Source organism: Hippocampus guttulatus, chromosome 1 (genome assembly GCF_054856545.1).
Source record: "Hippocampus guttulatus isolate MCC_2025c chromosome 1, RoL_Hgut_1.0, whole genome shotgun sequence".
NCBI lineage: Eukaryota > Metazoa > Chordata > Actinopteri > Syngnathiformes > Syngnathidae > Hippocampus > Hippocampus guttulatus.
Genome location: NC_141261.1, coordinates 17960001 through 17980812, shown reverse-complemented (window position 1 = coordinate 17980812; position 20812 = coordinate 17960001). Strand labels below are relative to the sequence as shown.

At 42.6% G+C, this 20812-nt stretch overlaps 1 protein-coding gene across 3 annotated transcripts in view; it reads right to left on the bottom strand.

Annotated features, from left to right (window-relative positions):
* The window catches only part of LOC147210735 (ERC protein 2-like), a 143219-nt gene that overhangs the window by 2786 nt on the left and 119621 nt on the right, over nt 1–20812 (bottom strand). The window lies entirely within an intron of this gene.

The following is a 20812-nucleotide window of genomic DNA, read 5'->3' as shown; positions in this document are numbered from 1 at the left end:
ACATTAATATGGCCTGTTGTTTTAAAGGTCATTTGTCATCACTTGAAATGTTACAAAAACACTGCTTGGTAGTGGACAAATAAAAGCTCAGCGTCTCCTATCAGGTTTTCCATTTCTCTACCGTTTTGTTCCTAAATGTTCTGGAGGCGGGCCTCCAGAACTCCTTAAGGCAGCGGCCCAAACATCAAGTGTTCATAATAATTAAAAAAAAGAAGGGCTGGGGGAAGGGAAAACCGAGTTTGGAATATGTCTGTTATTCAGGCAGCACAACAGTCAAAAACAACTCACTACTTTCCTGGGGATTGTTTAAAAAAATGGTGATGTATGTCTATCATGATGAGAGCACTGCATTACCTCAGCCCACAGGCTATTTTGTGTTATACATTGTTATTGTGAGTCACACACATTTCAATGCCGCCGGCCAACAACACAAATACTGTACTGTCGACCATGCAAACACGACATTGGGGGATCATCATGATGATTCAAACGATCCTGACAGAAAGCAGATGAGCTTAGCGTGTTGGTTTTCAAAACGGATCATATGGAATTGGCTGAAGAGTGACCATTCGTTACAGCCACGAGTAAATAAACAGGCAGTGCAATTAAAGTGCCATCATTTGTTATGCAACAAAGTGAGTGTGTGTGTGTGCGTGCGCATGTATAAACCCTAACGTGAGTTTGTCTAAATTTGTGACTCAAGTTTCTCCGCTGTCGTCTGCACTTAAGTTAATGATTTGGGGTGGCAGCATAGAATCAATAAATATGGCCCCCGGCAGACCATAATAGAGAGCACAACCTGCCTGTTGATATGCACAAAGACTGCTCCTCTTTCTTCTCTGTCAGCACCTCTCTTGCACCACACGCAGCAGATGCATTCCCTCCATAAACTCAGGTCAGCGTCCACATTCATAATCACGAAACGTGGTGCGGTGCAAACGTGCGTGCGTTCATGCTTTATTAAACGGCAATAAACTGTATCAAAAGTGAAATCCACCCAGATTGTCTTTACAATAATATGTTCTATGCACCTTCACTAGTCTGAAACACTGCATTATGATTCATATTTCATATGTGGAAGACAAGTTAAGCAGCCAAATCCACCCGTGTTTGTCCATTTTAGGGGGCGGCCATTTTGCCATTTTCTGTCTGCCGAAAATGACCTGACAGCTGCTCAGGGCTCAGGTAACGACCAATCATGGCTCACTTGCTCCCTGAAAGTGTTAAATAAACACTGGTACAGTTGACCACTGCATAATTGCTGTTTGGCACCCACAACCTCACCGATTTCCAGAGTTTGTTCCCCTTTCTATTTTTGTCATATTTTTAAATATTTTTATTGATATATTTCGCCATTGATTTATTTGGTAGACCTTTTTGTGGAAAGGCTTATTGGTGGGATATCCCCACTTATTCAAAAAGTATTTTATTTATTTATTTTTCTCATTGTAATTATAGCCACCAATTTTATACACAGATGTTCTCTATTTTCTTGCAAACATCATCTGTATGATGTCACAGGTGCCCATGAATAATATTAGATGCTAAATGTGAAAAAAAAATCAAGGTAATTGGTCTGTGCTATCACGGAAACATAAAACATATTTTAAAAATAAGGCCTACAGTGTGTCTTCCCTGGAAGATTGGGCATCTCCTCGGAAACAAAAGCCTCAAGAGTTTACTCTTGTTATTATTCTTTTTTTTTTCATTTCTCATTTTCCTACTTTTTTTCTTCCTGACTTTTACAACTTCCTCCTAGATGGGGTTGTAGCTCTAACCCAAACAAAAGTCAATTTTTTAGTTATTGGCCCTCATGGCATGTAATGGAGAATCAAGCTAATTATCCCTACAGCTGTTTTCACTTGCTTTTTATGTAAGCAATACCTGGCTGATGCAGAGAGCAACAGTGAGGCCCTTCTTAGCGCTCCAGGCCTCCAGGCTGGCTGGAATTAGAGTGCAAAATGCCAGATTTGCGTCCCCCACCCCATCCCCCAATCCCACTCCCTGCCCCGCCCAATGCTGCCCATATGTACCCCAGCATCCGTCTCCCAACATTCAGCTTTTCTAACTATAGCCAGGCCAAAATACACCCTTAACATCAACATGTTGCTTTTGCCCCCTTCATGCAACCCTCAAATTCCTCTTTTGATGTTCAAGAAAGTGACTGTTCAATCATTAAAAATCGACTTGTATGACAAGTGCTCATTTTCTTCCACTTAGTCGCTATTATGTCCCTTATTAATGAAGGCGGTGAGTGAGGATGTGGCTCGGATTAAATTGGAACCATCTCCTGCTGCCACAGAGCAAGGAAGTAAATGCAAGTGCGGATGGCAAGAAAGAGGATAGAGACAGAAGGGTAAAGGCAGAAATTGGCATTTCTAGGATGGCTGGTGCTGTCGAGAGGGTGTGGCGGTTGAAAAATGAAGGAAAACAATCACTCACAGGCTAATTACATAATTTCCTTCATCTGAGCAAACATGCAAGGGGAAAGCTAGCATGAGTAAGCTTCAGAGATGTCAGACCGTGAGATGCAGACGAGTCCTGCGTGCCAACGGCTGTGAATGCTTTCAAAGGCTGGGCAGTGGCTTCCATGAAAACAGCCATCAGAAGGCACTTCCAATGTCATCTCTTCAACAAACATTTCCTTCACTCCCGTTTTGTTGGGTGGTGCATGCAGCCACCAGCTTTAAGACAACATCATGAAAGAGGGGCGACAGCCCCTCGAGGAGAAGAGGATCACCATTGTCCATCCATCCATTTTCTGATCCGCTTTATCCTCACAAGGGTTGTGGGGCCTGCTGGAGCCTATCCCATCTGTCTTCGGGCAGTAGGCAGGGCAGACCCTGAACCGGTTGCCAGCCAATCGCAGGGCACACAGAGACGAACAACCATCCGCATTCACACTCACACCCAAGGACAAGTTTGAGTGTTCAATCAGCCTGCCAAGCATGTTTTTGGAATGTGGGAAGAAACCGGAGTACCCGGTGAAAACCCACGCAGGCACGGAGAGAACATGCAAACTCCACACAGGAAGGCCGGAGCTGGAATCGAACCTGGTACCTCTGCACTGTGAGGTCGACGCGCTAACTACCCGACCACCGGGCCGCCCTGGATCACCATTGTGCCAAAGGTAATATATAATCTTCTATATGACAGAAGTTAACTTTAGTCTTTGATACATATAGAAAGAAAATTGCATACACTAGTATAGGAAAAAGAAAACCTGTCAGCACCCAATGCACGGAGATCGATCTCCTCCTTTACCATTTTCTCTCTCTAATCTCTAATGGTGAGGAGCTTTGCAGCCAAGGTGTGCCAAGGTAACTCATGATACAGGTGGAATTCACAGAACCACTTCCTAATAGAGGGGTTTCGGTTTTAAACAATTTGCACACACACATGTAAACGTCCCGGAGCATGTATTTGCATCATGCAGTCCAAAGCTTGGAGACAAAATACAGACAAACAAACCAAGAGTGCACGCTAAAGACACACACACACACACACACACACACACACACACACACACACACACACACACACACACACACACACACACACACACACACACACACACACACACACACACACACACATAGCCACATTGCGAAGGCAGAGACAACAGAAAAAGTGCTGTTCTCAAGACATGCTCATTTTTTGCTGAAACTGTCCTGAGGCAGAAAATAAAGAGTATAGTGTTCATACAGGTCTTAAATACAGGTTTGTGCAACGACAATAAAAGGTGTAAAAAGGGGCATGGAATTCCCTCTCTTCACTCCCAAATTCCTCTCTCCTCCTCCCCCACCCCGTCTCTCTTGAGTTCTCTTTTACAGGTTCATCTCGGTCTAATCTCTCATTCACTCCGATAAGCTTCTAATCACTGGATTCCTTTGCTCGTCCATTCTGTTGTTCTGAGCGCATTTTAAGAGGTGGTCTTTACGTTCCAAAGTGAGATGTCAGGAGCTCTACCAGCTGAAGCAGAATCAAAGACGGCGGCTACGGATGCCTGCGGGGTTGTGCTGCTTACTGTATACTGTACATTGGATCTATTTCACAATCAACAATGTAAATTACCTCAGACATCTGGTGACAGGATTACAAAAACTGCTTGAATTCCATTTACAGACACAGGTGCCATATCTTTTCCAAGATTTTTCACTGATTGTGTCTTAAATAGAACACACGACCTTGCAGACTAAGAACAGCGTTATTTTGCTTTCTTAGATCATTCAGACTCCCAAACCAGAATCGGACACTCAACAAAAGCATAAAGGGAACAACTTTTTTTTGAGCTGAACTTACAGATGTAGAACTTTTTTCTCTATTTTCTCTCTCTCAAATATTATAAACAAATGTGCCTGAACTGTGTTAGTGAGCAATTCTCCTTTGCTGAGATAATCCATCCATTTCACAGGTATGGCAGATCAAGATGCTGATTAGACAGGAGGATCAGTAGATATGTGTGCTTAGGCTGCCCACAATAAAAAGCCACTTTACGATGTGCGGTTTTACTGTGATAGTGGGTTCCAAGATTGTCAGAAAACCAGGCCCATTTACATCATGCCGCGCAACCCTTCGTCACATAGAGTTGATCAGGTTGTTGATTTTGGCCCTTGGAATGTTGTTCCACTCCCGTCATTTACACCGATCCAGAGACAAACATGCTAAAAGGAGGATGTGTGGTGAGTATGGCAGGCAGGCAAAAACTGGGATGTTTTAAGGAATTGTGTACAGATCCCTGCAACGAAGCGCAATGTGATGCGATGAAGGGCACAACAAAGAGCCTCAGGATCTCCCCATGGTATCTCTGCGCAATAAAGTGAAATAAAAAATGCACCTGTGTTCGTTGTCCATAACATTGCCTGCCCATCATACAGTATAATCCCACCACCAACATGGTTCTCAACATTGACATAAGCATAACCCGCTATCTTCCATGCACAGAGAAAATCAGGGGAAGAGAACACCTTTCCAAAGTGCCGGATCACCATTAAGTGGATGGATGTGCCTCCAAACTCTACGAAACACCTTGGGAGACTGCTTATGATAAAGGAATTATGTTTTTTTTCCCTCTCCCAGGCACTCAATGAAATAACTGTACATTTCAGAGTGGCCTTGTACTGTGGGCAGCCTGAGGCACATCTCTGCAGTTATCACGCTGTGTGTCTGATCAGCATGTTGACATGCCACGCCACCGAGGTGGATGGAATATGTCAGCAAAGGAGAAGTGCTCACAAACACAAATTTGCAAAGGTATTGAAACAATATTTAATTGAAGTCGGGCTTTTGTGTACATAGCACGAATCTTAGATCTCTGAGGTCAACTCATTAATAATCGTAGCAAAATCAAAAGTGTTATAATAATAGCAATTGAAGTCCCGTGAGACTAGGAAGTAGTGATTTCAAGCAAGCACGAACAAAACAGATTTCCTTAACCTAACAAATTATGAAATATAATTGATCTCTTTTTTTTGTTGTTAATTTTTTTTATAATTGGATGGTCGGTGACTGGAATAAACAAAGGTTAGTGTGTAGTGTCTTGGAAGTTAGAACAATTAAAATAGTTTTAATTTCAGTGTCATACTTACAAAGTAGGAGAAATTTGCATTTCAATAATTTGCAATGTAGGTCCAAGGGTTGATCACAGTGGGGTCGGGGGAAGTCCGAGCAAGTGATTAACATTTGAGTAGAAATGATGGTGGACCATCATACAGCTAGATCATTCCAATCCACAGGGATTGTAGATTAAAACCACATTTCCACCAAGAAGTGAAGTTCAGAAGGGCCGGCAGAGTAAACCCTGATCTTGCGCAGGGCCTGCTCGGAAAGATATTAGCTGCATCCTTTGTCTATATAGCATGACAACAAAGCAGCACAACTCAGCGTAACCTGCCAAATCAACTATCACATTTTCCCCTCACCCATCCACACACACACACACACACATAAAAGCCAGCAAAACAAAACCACATTTACACAAGATTTCAAAATGGTGCTTTTTTGTTTCGCTTGTCCCATGGAACATAGTAGTCCATGGAAGTGTTCGGGAAAAATGCGGGTAAAGCAGTCTGGACTTGTACTCCTTTGGGCTGCAGCTGGATGGCAAACAAGACTGTTCGGAGAAGCCAGACATTGTAATGCATGAAGCGACAGAGTGGGCTTTGACATCTGAAGGAAACTCCTACAATTTTTACCACTCTGTGGTTGCCATGCTTCTTTCCTTGACTGTGGTATGCTGGCGGCACTAGGCAGAAACTCAATGTGGCTGGACAAGATGGTCAGCTGGCACTGTGGTTGGCATGAAGTTGTTCTTTGCGGTGGCGGTGTCAGAGAGTGGGACCCTGTGCAACGTCATCGAGAACGGCAGTCTTTGCACTTCACTATAATAAAGCAGGCGGGTATGTTCTGTGGTGAGCCACAGTCTCGGGGCTCCCGTATGGGCAGGAGCTTTCTATTATAAGAGGAATTACACACTGGACCTGATGCTCCGCGTCCTGCTTTAAAAAAAAGGTTTTCCTGCCTGTCGAGCTCCGGACCAATTCCCGCGTGCATTTGTTCGTCCGGCCTCCTGGCAGCATAGTAGCACCAGCACGCCCAGGACCAACAATGGAGAGCAGCGATAAAACTAGTTTTGATCCGTCAACATTCGATCCAATTGAATTCACTTCTCATATTGATGAAAAGGACGTCATGAGGTACATGCGCAAGCTGGACAGGGTGGACATTACTAATCTATCAAGTGGCGGGGGTGCTTTTTTGCCAACAATCACAACAGCAGATTGGGAGAATGCTCCGGCAGAATCTGTCGTTTCATGATATCTATATATTATCCCACTCACTAGACAGGTGAGTGCTTGCCATCATTCAAAAGCTTGGAAGGTTACAAATATGTGTAATTTGGTTTTGTTATGCCCCTTAATGTTTGGTCTATATTCCATCTAAGATAGCATCTTCACATAGGACTTACACAGTTATTAGGTATGGTGACATTTGCTGATATAGCCGCTGACGTTGTTTGCACTGTAAAAAGTATTGTTATGCTGCTACTGTTTGACAGTCATTCCATTTAACTGTGTAATATCTCTAAAATCATAGCAGCATAAACAACATTTTCAAGGCATAAGCAAAACAGATTATTTCCCCCAAACTTTACATGTGGTGTTATAGGCTAGCCTCACGTAGGTCTTGAACACACAGTTATTGGGTATGTTAGTATCTGCTGATTCAGCCGCCGTGTGCCAAGTGCTGGATCACATCTTTTGCTATCAACACTTCCCTGTCATGGTTTTGGCTCTTTTAGAACTCCTATTCATTCGCCACGCCTAAGTCGCTCTTTTGGTAGCCTATAGAATGCTCAGCACTTCTTTTGCCTCATCTTGTTGTATCACCCTGGTGCGCTACAGCTGTCTACAGTACAACTGTAAAAGCAAGGCGCCGTTTACGCAAAGTAGCGACACGACTCCTATCCTGCCAAAGTGGCATTGTTTGCGTTTGGCGCAGTGCATTGTGGGATGCGTGACATCAAGGTCGAGAGCTCCATGCTTTACTTTAGCCAAGCATCTGTCTGCAACACCTTCGCCAAGATCTAAACCTCTCAGTGGCGCTTCAATAGCATGTTAGCATCCAGGTTTCTGGGCCTGGAACATGTCTGAATGAAGATACCAGTGTAGGCCAGGTTGATGGAGATGTGGGCGGAGGGGACAAAAAATGAAACCCGAGCCCACATTAAAGCACCTCCATCAGGTAGGGGATCAGGGGAGGCACCCATTCTCTCAGTGTCTGTGGGGGTCTGGGCTTCTGGAGCCCTATTTCACCTCCATCTGGAAAGAGAATCTGAGGGTAGTCTGATGGTCGATAAGAGGCCATGCTGACTGACAAGGTAACAGCCTCTCACCCCCATCTTAAAAAAAATAAAGTTGGTGGATGCAAGCCTAGTAAAAGCGCTTTCTTCTCAGGGTATGGGAGGGAGGGTTGAGGTATTGGCAGTGGTACATTTTTATTTGACTTTGAAAATTTAGAGTGCAAAACTGCTTTTACTTTGAAAATTTAGAGTGCAAAACTGCACGCGGTGATCACAGAAAAAAGAGAGACACATACGATAAATGCGTCTCTTAGGTATACTGTATGCACACATTTCATTCAACAAGAAAGTTTCCGAAAGCAATTGTAGTGTGTGTGTGTGTGTGTGTGTGTGTGTGTGTGTCTGTGCGTACGTGTGTCACACAAAATACGACCTTGCTCATTTTCTCCCGCACCCCTTAGCCATTTCCGGATGTGGTAATAGCCCCGTGGCTCCATCCTCTTTTTTCAAGATGGCACCAAAGCCACTGACCCTTCAGCTCTCACTTCTAAACTGAGGAGCCTCGTCCCCACTCTCCGGCCCACACATCTTTCTACTTCTCCATCTGTTCTTTATTGCCCACAGTTCAAGTTCTGCTGCTTCACTGATTTGCCCTCTAAACATACTCGTTTGGGGAAATAGCACCTTTTCCCAGTTATTTTTGTTGTTGTTGTTTTTCTTTTTTTAATAGAGTTTTAAGACTGAACATACCCTTATAGTACAATAGAGGCAATGGAACCCTTTCCATTTTACAAAGCACTGCCTGATTGGCATAACGCACATTGTAAATAAAGGCCTGGTTAGTTAACTTCATCTGCAATACAGCAAGACACTTTTTGGAACGTGAGCCAAATGTGAAAGCAGACCTTGGTGAAGTCAAAGTCGTGTGGATGTGTGTTTACTCCGAATTTGTGCAAAAACTTAGAAAGCTGGATTGCAAAAGCAATGCTTTAGTCTCACATTTTATAAATAAATAAACATAATCCTTCAGAGTGAGAAATTTGTGTGTGTGTGCGATAAGCCTGAACACTCTTGATCTAGGAGCCTATTTCTACTCTAATAAAACAGTTCACAACACAGTTTTTCTCACACTTTTATTAGTTTGGCCTTTTCATGCATGATGAATAACATCTTACTTCATGTCATGGACAAGCAGCTACAAAGGGGATTGTTAGAGCTTGCTGTCAAGTGGACTGAGACTGTTTGTTCGAGCGCAGCTGCGGCATGATGCTTAATGCAAGGTAAGTCCGGTCTCAGGAAGAACCAATCATCTTGTTGGCTTGGTCTGCTCGCTGCCCCCAGGGTCAGAGGGAGCCCCAGGACATTTGACACATTGGATACACACTGGGGAAAAGAGCTTTTTACGATGCTTGGTGGTCTGCTACTGATCTCTACCTAATGCCAAGCAGTTAAGTGCCAATTCTGAACAGTGCCAATTGGATCCACTCTGGAGGGAGAAAACCAACACTGATGACTTGATCTTGGTTTTAATGATTGCTTGCTTAATCACAATCCTTCAAGAAACATGAACATCAGATCAAACACTCGTGCGTGCGTGTGTGTGTGTGTATGTGTGTGTGTTTGCACGTGTGGTAAATTCTCCATGCTGTCGGATCCTACCGCCTCCAGGCATGAATCTGGGGCAATGAATGAAGCAGGGAAAAGTGATCATCAAAAGGTTTGGGTTTGGAGGGAAATGCCCACCTTTGGAGCCTCAGGGATGAGTTGGAGGGAGGTGTGGGTCGGGGTCACTGGGAGTGAGATAGGAATAACAGAGACTGCAGACTATTTACACGATGTAGAGGTTCTCCATAGCAGAAGAGGACCATATTTGATAAGATATTGAGCCAGTTATGACGGAATGCTCTGAACTCTAAACTGCCCCTACTGGGCCGTAAACTGAAAACAACCACTCAGACTCTGTAAAATCATATTCAACATGAGCACACTCCGTGGGCGGCTCTGTACAATGTCATGGAAAGGGATATGAGAGTAACGCTGAAATAAGGGTAGAGCTCATCGTAAATAAGCTTCATAGAACGTGATATAAATAATCCTAAATAGTTTTGATGAAGAGCTTCATGTATTTGTGATATTTATTGCAGAAATGTAGTGTAGCCCATAAACAGACTCCAAGATAGCGATGAACATTTAGTGCAGACGTAAGATTCATGCAGCAGGTTATGATGCACTGCTAGCATAAGATAAGCAAATATGCTTTGTTATGATAGAGAGGAATGATGTACAGTCCAGCTGGGATGATATTGTACATAAACATGTCCTCACCCTGTTTATGAAAGTCTGAGAAGTTGAATATAAATGTGCTAGCTAGGTTAGGCTCGCTGGTTTCTTGAAGAAAAACGTATGATGTGCTGTTCCAAACATCTAAACATTCAAGGCAGCAAATAAAACCATTCCCATCATTGCACAAAAATAAGTGGTGAAAACGTATTGAGTAAAGTGCTTGCAGACTTTCAGTAAATGGAAAAGAATCAAACAGTTCATTTAGTATGAAATGTTGCTTTGTGAGTCTGCGTGTGTGTGAGTCTGTGTGTGTGTGTGTGTGTGTGTAAACTTCCATCCATTTGTCTGGGCAGCGCTGGGAATAGTATCGGCTTAACGCTGAAAGAATTCAGGCCTCCCGAGCAAGGTCATGTGCTGATGTTTAGTAGGAGCTTTCTCAGGTCACAGATTGTGACTTTCAACCATCACTCACATTACCCCACATCCTTGAGTAGGCCAGTTAAAATGGCATACCCCGCATTTCTCCCCCAGTTTTCTGTAATGACAGATGACAGCCATCTCGCTCGACTTACCTAGTTGAAGGAGAAGTCAAGCAAAATAGCTGCGAGGAAACAAATACCCTTCGCATATACAAACTTCAGGTTGGGTCATTTGGAAAAAAAATTGTAGTTCTTTAGAAAACCAAAAACCTTCTGAACAATTCTATATTTCCACTGTTGGGGGCAACAATTGTGACCTGCACAGTGTGAGCAGTTGAAGACTAAAGATGAGTTTGCCGTGGTAAAACTTGACTGACTTGACCTAAACCCCACTGGGACGAACTAGAATGTGAATTGTGAGCGAGGTACTCTCGCTCACCATCGTTTGACTTCAGAAATCCTCTTCTGGATGACAGGACAGAAATTCAGGCAGTCAGAGAGACAAATTCGTGGAAAATCTTCCTACGACATTAAAAGCTTTTTAGCTTTGGAGCTGCCCAGGTGATTTGTGTTAACAATGATTCAGTTGCAGCTCCTAGATTAGCTCATACTTCTGTCTGCTTTTACTAAACTTGCAATCCAATTGAAACCCGACCAGTATAACATATCTGAGTTAACACAAATTCAACTTCACACACAATTATATCAACAAGTGGCTACTATCATTACATGCTAGAGGATATTAAGTTTTCGTTGGGTGAAAAAATTTGCTTTGATGAAAATATTTTTGTTAAGTCTTTCTGAATGAAATTAACAATACTAGTTAGCTAGCTAACTCCATACAGACAACAATACCAAGGGGAACCCACACAGGCAGAGGGAAAACATGCATCTTAAAGTCAACCTTGGACTGTCTTGTAGTGACTCAAAAATGAAAACCACTCATTCACCGGGGGAAAAATAATTAGGTGATACAATTGGTAAATTAACATTTCAACATGAATGACACCATGTGAAATAAAAAAGATATAAACAGCAACATTTGCTGAATGTTGGATGTGTGCCATTAGTCAGGCATAATATGGATGGGTCCAGAATAAAAGATTTGGGCATGATGCCAGTGTTGAGCCAACTAAGTGGTATAACATACCCAGCAGCGGTTAAGCAAACAGACTGGTCCCCCTGAAGTGCACTGACCAAATTGCACCTGATGCTTAGCTTGGCATCAGTTCTGTTCCTGACTGAACAGGAATGCCCCAACCATGATTTTGAATGTTGCTTTGGAACTATTTTTTTACTGAACTGTGTGTGCACACGTGTGCATGTGGAACTAAGACTAATCTGCAACAGAAAAGAGTCCAAATTCAAAGTGTGCTGCATGAAACACATAAACACAGCAGAGTATGCCTCAAAACAATTGCATGAACAATTAGTATTTGTTGCCCAACACACTACACAAAATGCACTGGTGACATGCATGCCTGTGGACAGCGTTCATGTTCGGCCCACTGCAAATTAAACATGATTTAACTGGAGAATTGGGAAATACGGTTGGCAACTTACAGCTGCCGATTGATCACCATGCTTGAAATCAACTCGCTGCAATGACAAAACTGTGACCCTTGGTGCTCAGTTTTGAGAAAGTGGATGCTTGAGAATTCTTGGCAATAATTGCGTCATTCATTGATGCACACTTAAAATACTCCACCCTCTTTATCTCTATTCCTTGTAATCTCACTCTTGTACTTGGGTCCTTCTCATTCACACACATGTACTCCGTCTTGCTGCGAATGACCTTCATTCCTCTCCTTTCCAGGACAAACCTCCACGTCCCTAGTTACTCCTCCACCAGTTCCCTGCTCTCACTACAGATCACAATGTCATCTGCAAACATTATAGTCCATGGAGATTCCTGTCTAACATCGTCTGTCAGCCTGTCCATCACCATAGCGAATAAGAAGAGGCTCAGAGCTGACCGCTGGTGAAGTTCCACCTCCACCTTGAATTCCTCCGTCACACCGGCAGCACACCTCACCACTGTTGTACAGTCATCATACATGTCCTGCACTCCTCTAACGTAATTCTCTGTCACCCCAGACTTCCTCATACAATACCACAGTTCTTCTCTGTCAGCCTGTCCATCACCATAGCGAATAAGAAGGGGCTCAGAGCTGACCCCTGGTGAAGTTCCACCTCCACCTTGAATTCCTCCGTTACACCGGCAGCACACCTCACCACTGTCTTACAGTCATCATAACATACTTCTCTGTCACCCCAGACTTCCTCATACAATACCACAGTTCTTCTCTGGACACCCTGTCATACGCTTTCTCAAGATCTACAGAGACACAATGCAGTTCCCTCTGACCTTCTCTGTACTTCTCTATAAACATCCTTAAAGCAAGTACTGCATCTGTCGTACTCTTTTTTTGGCATAAAACCATACTCCTGCTCACAAATGCTCACTTCTGCTCTTAGTCTAGCTTCAACTACTCTTTCCCAGAGTTTCATTGTATGCCTCATCAACTTCATTCCTCTGTAGTTACTACAACTCTGCACATCTCCCTTGTTCTTAAAAATGGGCACCAGCACACTTCTCCTTCATTCCTCAGGCATCTTCTCACCACCATCTAAGATCTTGTTGAACAACCCATTCAGAAACTCCACTGCCACCTCTCCTAGACACTTCCATACCTCCGTTGGTAAATCGTCAGGCCCGAGTGCCTTTCTACTCTTCATCCTCTTCAGCGCCCTCCTCACTTCATCCTTGCTAATTTTTCCTGGCCCACAACAGTCACATCTTCTCATTCATCAACTCTTCAAAGTACTCTTTCCAACTTCCCATCACACCAGTGGTACCTGTCAATACATTTCCATCTCTATCCTCCATCACCCTAACCTGCTGCACGTCTTTACCATCTCTGTCTCGCCAACCTGTAAAGATCAGTCTCTCCTTCCTTGCTGTCCAGAAGAGCATACAAGTCATCATAGGCCTCTTCTTTGGCCTTCGCCACCTCTACTTTCACTGTGCGCTGCATCTCCCTGTACTCCTATCTACTCTCTTCAGTCCTCTCAGTGTCCCACTTCTTCTTAGCTAACCTTTTTCTCTGTATACACTCCTGCACCTCCCCATTCCACCACCAAGTCTCCTTATCTACTTTCCTTCCAGATGATACACCAAGTACTTTCCGACCTGTCTCTCTGATCACATTCGCTGTAGTTTTCCAGTCATCTGGAAGCACCTCTTGCCCACCAGATGCTTGTCTCAACTCCTTCCTAAAAGTCATGCAACACTCTTCCTTTTTCAGCTTCCACCATTTTGTCCTCCTCTCTGCTTTTGCTTTCTTCATCTTGCTCACCACCAGAGTCATCCTACACACCACCAACCTGTCTGGCTACACTCTCACCTACCACTACTTTGCAGTCACTGATTTCCTTCAGATGGTACCGTCTATACAAAATGTAGTCTACCTGTGTACTCCTGCCTCCACTCTCGTAGGTCACCCTATGTTCCTGCCTCTTCTGAAAGAAAGTATTCACTATAGCCATTTCCATTCTCTTAGCAAAGTCAACCACCCTCTGTCCTTCTGCGTTCCTCGTCTGGAGTTCAAACCTGCCCATCACCTCCTCATCATCTCTGTTTCCTGCGCCAACATGTCCATTGAAGTCTGCACCAATTACGACTCTCTCACTTGTTTGTTTGTTTATTGAACATAAAACATATATACAGTAATAATTTGACAGAAAATAAGGTAGATAAAAAAAGTAAAAAGAAAGAAATCAATCTTCATTCAACACAGTTATTATGTTCAAGGGAGTAGGAAGAAGTAAAAAACTTATCTAGTCCTACCCCGTTATGTGATTGTATCTAATAAATCATTTTTATATTAATCAGATAAGAAAAAAGTAAGAAGAAAGAAGTCTCCATTAAGGCTCATACTTTACCCTTAACCGTGATATTTTTACAACTTTTGGTTTGTATCGGGATTATATACTTCCACACCCTGACACTCTTGTGTCAATTTTCTCTTGTATTCATAATGGATATTTATATACCTTTCTCTATTTATCAACTTAGTTCTGATTTATCATTATATTTAATGTTTTGAATTTATCATTTTAACTCTGATTGATGTAGGTTGTTTGTACTATTTTTTTGAATTTGTTTTTGAACTCAGCAAGCGATTTACTCATTTTCAGGTCCGTTTCGAGATTATTCCACAGATTAACACCTTTGATAGATACACTTCTTTGCTTGATGTTTGTTCTTGTTTTGAGTTTTTTGAATAAGTTGGTACCTCTTAAATCATAGCTGCTTTCTCGAATTTCGAAAAACTTCTGAATGTTTTGGCAGAGCAGGTTATTGTGTGCTTTGTACATTAATTGGGCAATTTTAAAGTCAACCAGGTCATAAAATTTCATCGTATTTAATTTGATAAATAGTGGATTTGTGGGTTCCGTATATTTTGATCTATTAATAATTCAAATTGCTTTTTTTTGTAGGTTGAGAATAGGGAGTGTGTTTGTTTTGCAGGCATTTCCCCATATTTCCACACAGTAGGTCATATATGGTAATAATAATGAAGTGTATAATGTGTACAAAGATCTCTTATTTAGCACTTCCTTCGTTTTGTAGAGGATCCCTACGGTTTTGGCTATTTTTCTTTTTACGTTATCGATATGTGGCTTCCAACATAGTTTTGAGTCTATTACTAATCCGAGAAACTTGGTTTCATACGCTCTTTCTATCTCAATTGAGTTTACCATAATTTTAGCTTGGTGTTTGATTGGTCTTGTGCCAAAAACAATTAACTTCGATTTTTTCAGGTTAAGTGACAATTTATTTCTGTCGAACCAGTTTTTTAATTTGTTTAATTCGTTTTCTACGGTTGTCAGGAGCTGTTTCAGATTTATTCCAGAACAGTAGAAAGTTGTATCATCAGCAAATAGGACACATTTAAATTGTTTTGAGACCTTGCAGATATCATTTATATATAAGATGAATAGTTTTGGACCAAGCACTGACCCCTGAGGAACTCCGTGAGTGATTTTCAGTTGATTCGTTTTTTTATTGTTGAGTTGCACGTACTGATATCTGTTTTCTAAATAACTTTTTATCCATTTATAAGCTACACCTCTAATGCCATATCTTTCTAGTTTTTTCAATAATATACTGTGATCTATTGTGTCGAAAGCTTTTTTTAGATCTAGGAAAACCCCAACAGTAAATTCTTTGTTGTCTATATTAGTGGCTATTGCTTCCACAAACTCCATAACTGCCATTGAGGTGGTCCGTTTTTCCCTGAAGCCATATTGATTCTCACTTAACAGCGCATGCTTTTGTATAAAGCTATCAAGTCTGCGAGAAAATAGTTTTTCTAATATTTTTGAAAATTGTGGTAGTAGTGATATTGGTCTATAATTTGTAAACCGATGTCTTTCTCCACTTTTATAGATTGGAATAACTTTAGCAATTTTCATTTTTGATGGAAAGATACCAGCTTTGAATGACAGGTTGCATATGTGCGTGAAAGGTCGCACTACATATTCTATAATCTGCTTTATTATTGTCATATCAATATTAAAGCAATCAGTTGACTTTTTATTTTTAAAAGTTTTTATAATATTTGATACTTCTTGTTTTACAGCAGTAAGGAACATCGTGGAGGAGTTTTTTTCTACATATCTATCTATTTCAAACAAGTTTGTTGGATCAGGAATTTGTTTTGCTAGGTTACTGCCGATGTTGACAAAATACTCATTAAATTCAGTTGCTATTTCTGCAGTTTTTTCCAAAATAGTATTTTTGCCTTTGATAAAATACTCTGGATAATCCATTTTTTTAGGACTATTTCTGATTACTTGGTTAAGTATCTTCCATATTTCTTGTGTGTTACTTTTATTCTGCTCTAATAGTGCATGATAATGATCTCTTTTACTGGTTCTTATAATATTCTAGGGATGTTCTGTATCACTTCATCAAGGTCCAACCAAAATTTCTCCTTCTCCTCCAACTCACATCCTACCTGTGGGGCATACCCACTAACAACATTGAACACCACACCTTCAATTTCTAGCTTCAGACTCATCATTCTGACACTCTTTTTACTTCTAAGACATTCCTAACAAACTCCTCCTTCAAGATAACTCCGACTCCATTTCTCTTCCTACACCATGATAGAACAACTTGAACCCTGATCCTAAGCTTCTAGCGTTGCACCCTTTCGACCTGGTCCCCTGGACACACAGTATGTCTACCTTCCTCCTCTGCATCATGTCAACCAACTCTCTAACTTTTCCTGTCATAGTTCCAACATTCAAAATCCCTACTCGCAGTCGTATACTCTTGGCGTTCCACTTCTCTCTTTTCCTACGGACACACCTCCCTCCGCTCCTTCTTCCTAAAGCAACATTAATATATACTGCGTTATCGGTACAGCTTGGCGGCAGCCTGCTGAATCTTGCTGAAATTTGTTGTGAAAGCTGATGTGATACAACACAACATTTTTGATTGACTGTTATCTGATAGGTTGTGATGACATTCACCTGATTCAAATTTTGAAGTAGAGTAAAACTAATGACTGATGATTGGCAACTCTTGAATACTAGTTGCAGAACCCCGCACATTGTATGAGAGTTCAATCGCGTTTGGCTGCGTCGCTCCATGTGTGCCGAGTTTGCGAGAGATAGTGTTGCACGAGCATTATTACACTGTCTAGAGCCCACTTACTTTATGGCAGACATTCACCGGCTCGGAAAGACTCACTAGAATGCCTCTAAGCAATATTGTAGGAATCCAACATCCGACTGGCAGATCATAGGGACAGAGAGGGCGTGAGAGATTATACCTGTATGTGTCGCCAGACAGTAATAAAGAAACAGTTGGAGATGCATTGGGTCATGATTGCAGTGTCTGCACGAATGTTGCCGTTGTTTTAATTTACACTTGGGTTTAGATTTACCTGAACTCCATCCTACATGCTTGCGAGTAAAGCTTCTTTGGGCTTGTCTACTTTTTACACTGTGGTGTGTTATCTATCCCTGCAGTCATTTTCCACTTCTTACACTGTTCAGGATTGCAGAGACACTATAGTCTGTCCAAGTTGACTGGGGTTGAATGGTAGACTATAACTTGGATTGGTCCCCAGTCAATTACAGGGCACAGACAAAGGCATGCATTCACACTCACATCAACACCTATGGTCACAGACCAGGAATCAAAGGCCAGTTTATTGTGACTTTTATCTTAATGCCTTAAATTCACGGCTGCCTCTTTCTTGATTGCTTTTTGAGGTATTACCAAGTTTTGCAATCAATATACCGCGACACCTCATATACCTGTACAGTTACAGCACATTCAAGTGAGGAAGCAGCAAATGACAAAGACCTGAGCATTACTCAAGGAATACGAGAGGCAGAGACAGAAACAAGAAGTGATGTTTAAAAAAAGTGGGGGTGTAATAACAGTGGTTAAGTCTTGCTCTTTCATTGAGGAAATCTGGCCAGGGTTATTTCACAGTGTCGGAATCTCCTGTGGCCCAGATCAAAGACTTGGCCAGAGACAGAGCTTGTAGACAGCGCGAGGAACAGGTGACAGCTCTTCCCCATATGGAGGCACTCACACACACACACACACACACACACACACACACGCACACGCACACGCACACGCACACGCACGCGCACGCGCACGCACACACACACACACACACACACACACACACACACACACACACACACACACACACACGCACACACACTGGCCCTCCAGAGCAACACCACGCACATCTGGATGAACACACGCTGAGATCAGAAAAGCACAGAGTGACAGCTTCTTTTGTATCTCGAAGAGCCTGTGGGGGCTGCCTTTCGGAGGACTCTCATAAAACCAAACATCTATCAACTGGGCTTGGAGAACCACTTAAAAAGAGTCAATACAGGATGCGCACATACCACACTAAAAATGCAGCGGGTATGGCAAAGTACATTCAGACGTAACAAGTTTAAGCATGACAGGCACCGTGGGAGTGGAACATTGAAGAGACTCAATAAGTACAGCTGATACATGTATAAATGCAAAGCGAATATGTGGCAATGGAGTGAGGCCTTGTGATGTAAAAATGTTCACATTTGAGAGGGCCGTATTTCCTTTGTAGAAAGACTGGACATAAATCTAAACCTTGGAAAGCATCCTCAAATGTGAGGCAATGATATTGTAATTCCCACAGAAATAGACGCATACACTCACAGAAGAATCCAGAAGGATTCATTCTGCCTGATCAACAGTTGTGCACGAAAGAACGTGGGCAAAAGCGGGCACGCAGACATCATTATCAAGAACAGAAATTTATCCCGGGTGGTCTCTAACGCAGTAATGTTTCCACTTGAGCGAGGTGTGGTTTGGAATGATCCAGCACATACCGGGCACAAGCGAATAGTTATACACACCGGTTTCAACATTAGGTACACCTGTGTTGAATCAAAAATGCTGCCTTTAGAAATAGTGTTGAAACAGTAGAGTCGAGTTGCATTGCAAGAGAAAGATATGCTGAATAAGTTTAATGTGAGTTCCAGTATTATGTATTTCAAGGGTTGAGCTGACGAGTTGAGTAGTAGGTTCGTCGATTGTATCATTCTCCAATGACAATTATAGCTTAAGGGTGATTAATAGCCGATCACATGCTTTGATAACAACATGGACGCCTTGCTCAAACAGGGGTTGGGTTCGTGCAGCAAACTAGTCGTGGTGCCCCAAGCACGCTGCAGTATTTTACTAAAATTGAGAACCAGTCAATCTACACACATAGCAAAAACACAAATGGGATACACACCCATCTGAAAAAGGCGCTAGCTGATGCTAGCTTAAATCCTCATGTCACCATTGAGCCACAGCGATTTACTAGACACCCTCCTGGAACAGTGAAAAGACAAACAACGTGCAGTAGTGTCTGCTTACATGATGAAACGAACACAAGCAGTGGTAAGTCAATAACCTCTTTCTTGTAAAAATGAATGGTTAATGTTGCCACAGAAAATGTCCATCACATTTTCTCTCAACCGTGAGCATACGTACTGTAGATACAAGCTTGCAACGCTCATCCTCTGTCCACTGCCCACTTACTCATCCGATTATAAATCACAATCAGACAGTCGGCTTTTATATAACTCTTGCATCAATCCACGTAACACAACTGCAGGGTTCCTGTCATACGTTTCAGGAAAGCATCAACGGGCATGTCATTTTTTAAAAATATATACGATTATAATAATATCGCAAGTAGTGACATTGCAAAGTTATTATGTGGCTTGCTGTTATGAGCTTTACAATTTCCGACTGTCGGTAAGGCCACGAAGCTCTCTTCCGTGAGTGTCTAAATGTGAGTAGATGAAGGAGACCGGGGTGGGGCCTGTGCAACTGAGGATGGTGAGCTGGACGACTGGAAAAGAAATAAAATACATACAGGTATATGTATGGGGCGGCCCGGTAGTCCAGTGGTTAGAACGTCGACTTCACAGTGCAGAGGTACCAGGTTCAATTCTGGCTCCGGCCTCCCTGTGTGGAGTTTGCATATTCTCCCCGGGCCTGCATGGGTTTTCTCCGGGTACGCCGGTTTCCTCCCACATTCCAAGAACATGCATGGCAGGCTGGTTGATCACTCTAAATTGTCCCTAGGTGTGAGTGTGGGCGTGCATGGTTGTTTGTCTCTGTGTGCCCTGCGATTGGCTGGCAACCAATTCGGGGTGTCCCCCGCCTACTGCCCGAAGACAGCTGAGATAGGCTCCAGCACCCCCCGCGACCCTAGTGAGGATAAAAGTGGTTCGGAAAATGAATGAATGAATGAAAAAGGTATATACAGTATATATCAGCTCCGGCCTCCCTGTGTGGAGTTTGCATGTTCTCCCCGGGCCTGTGTGGGTTTTCTCCGGGTGCTCCGGTTTCCTCCCACGTTCCAAAAACATGCATGGCAGGCTGATTGAACACACTAAATTGTCCCTCGGTGTGTGTGTGAGCAAGCATGGTTGTTCGTCTCTGTGTGCCCTGCGATTGGCTGGCAACCGGTTCAGGGTGTCCCCCGCCTACTGCCCGAAAACGGCTGGGATAGGCTCCAGCACCCCCCGCGACTCAAGTGAGGATTAAGCGGTTCGGAAAATGGATGGATGGATGGTATATATATATCGAAGATGAAGTTGCTTTGACTGCAAAAAAAAGTTTAGGCTGCTCTAATTGAAACTCGGACAAAGGTAACAAAAAAAAAAAGGAATGGACTGACGCAGTTATTTTCCATCCCTTTTCGACTTTTGACAATGA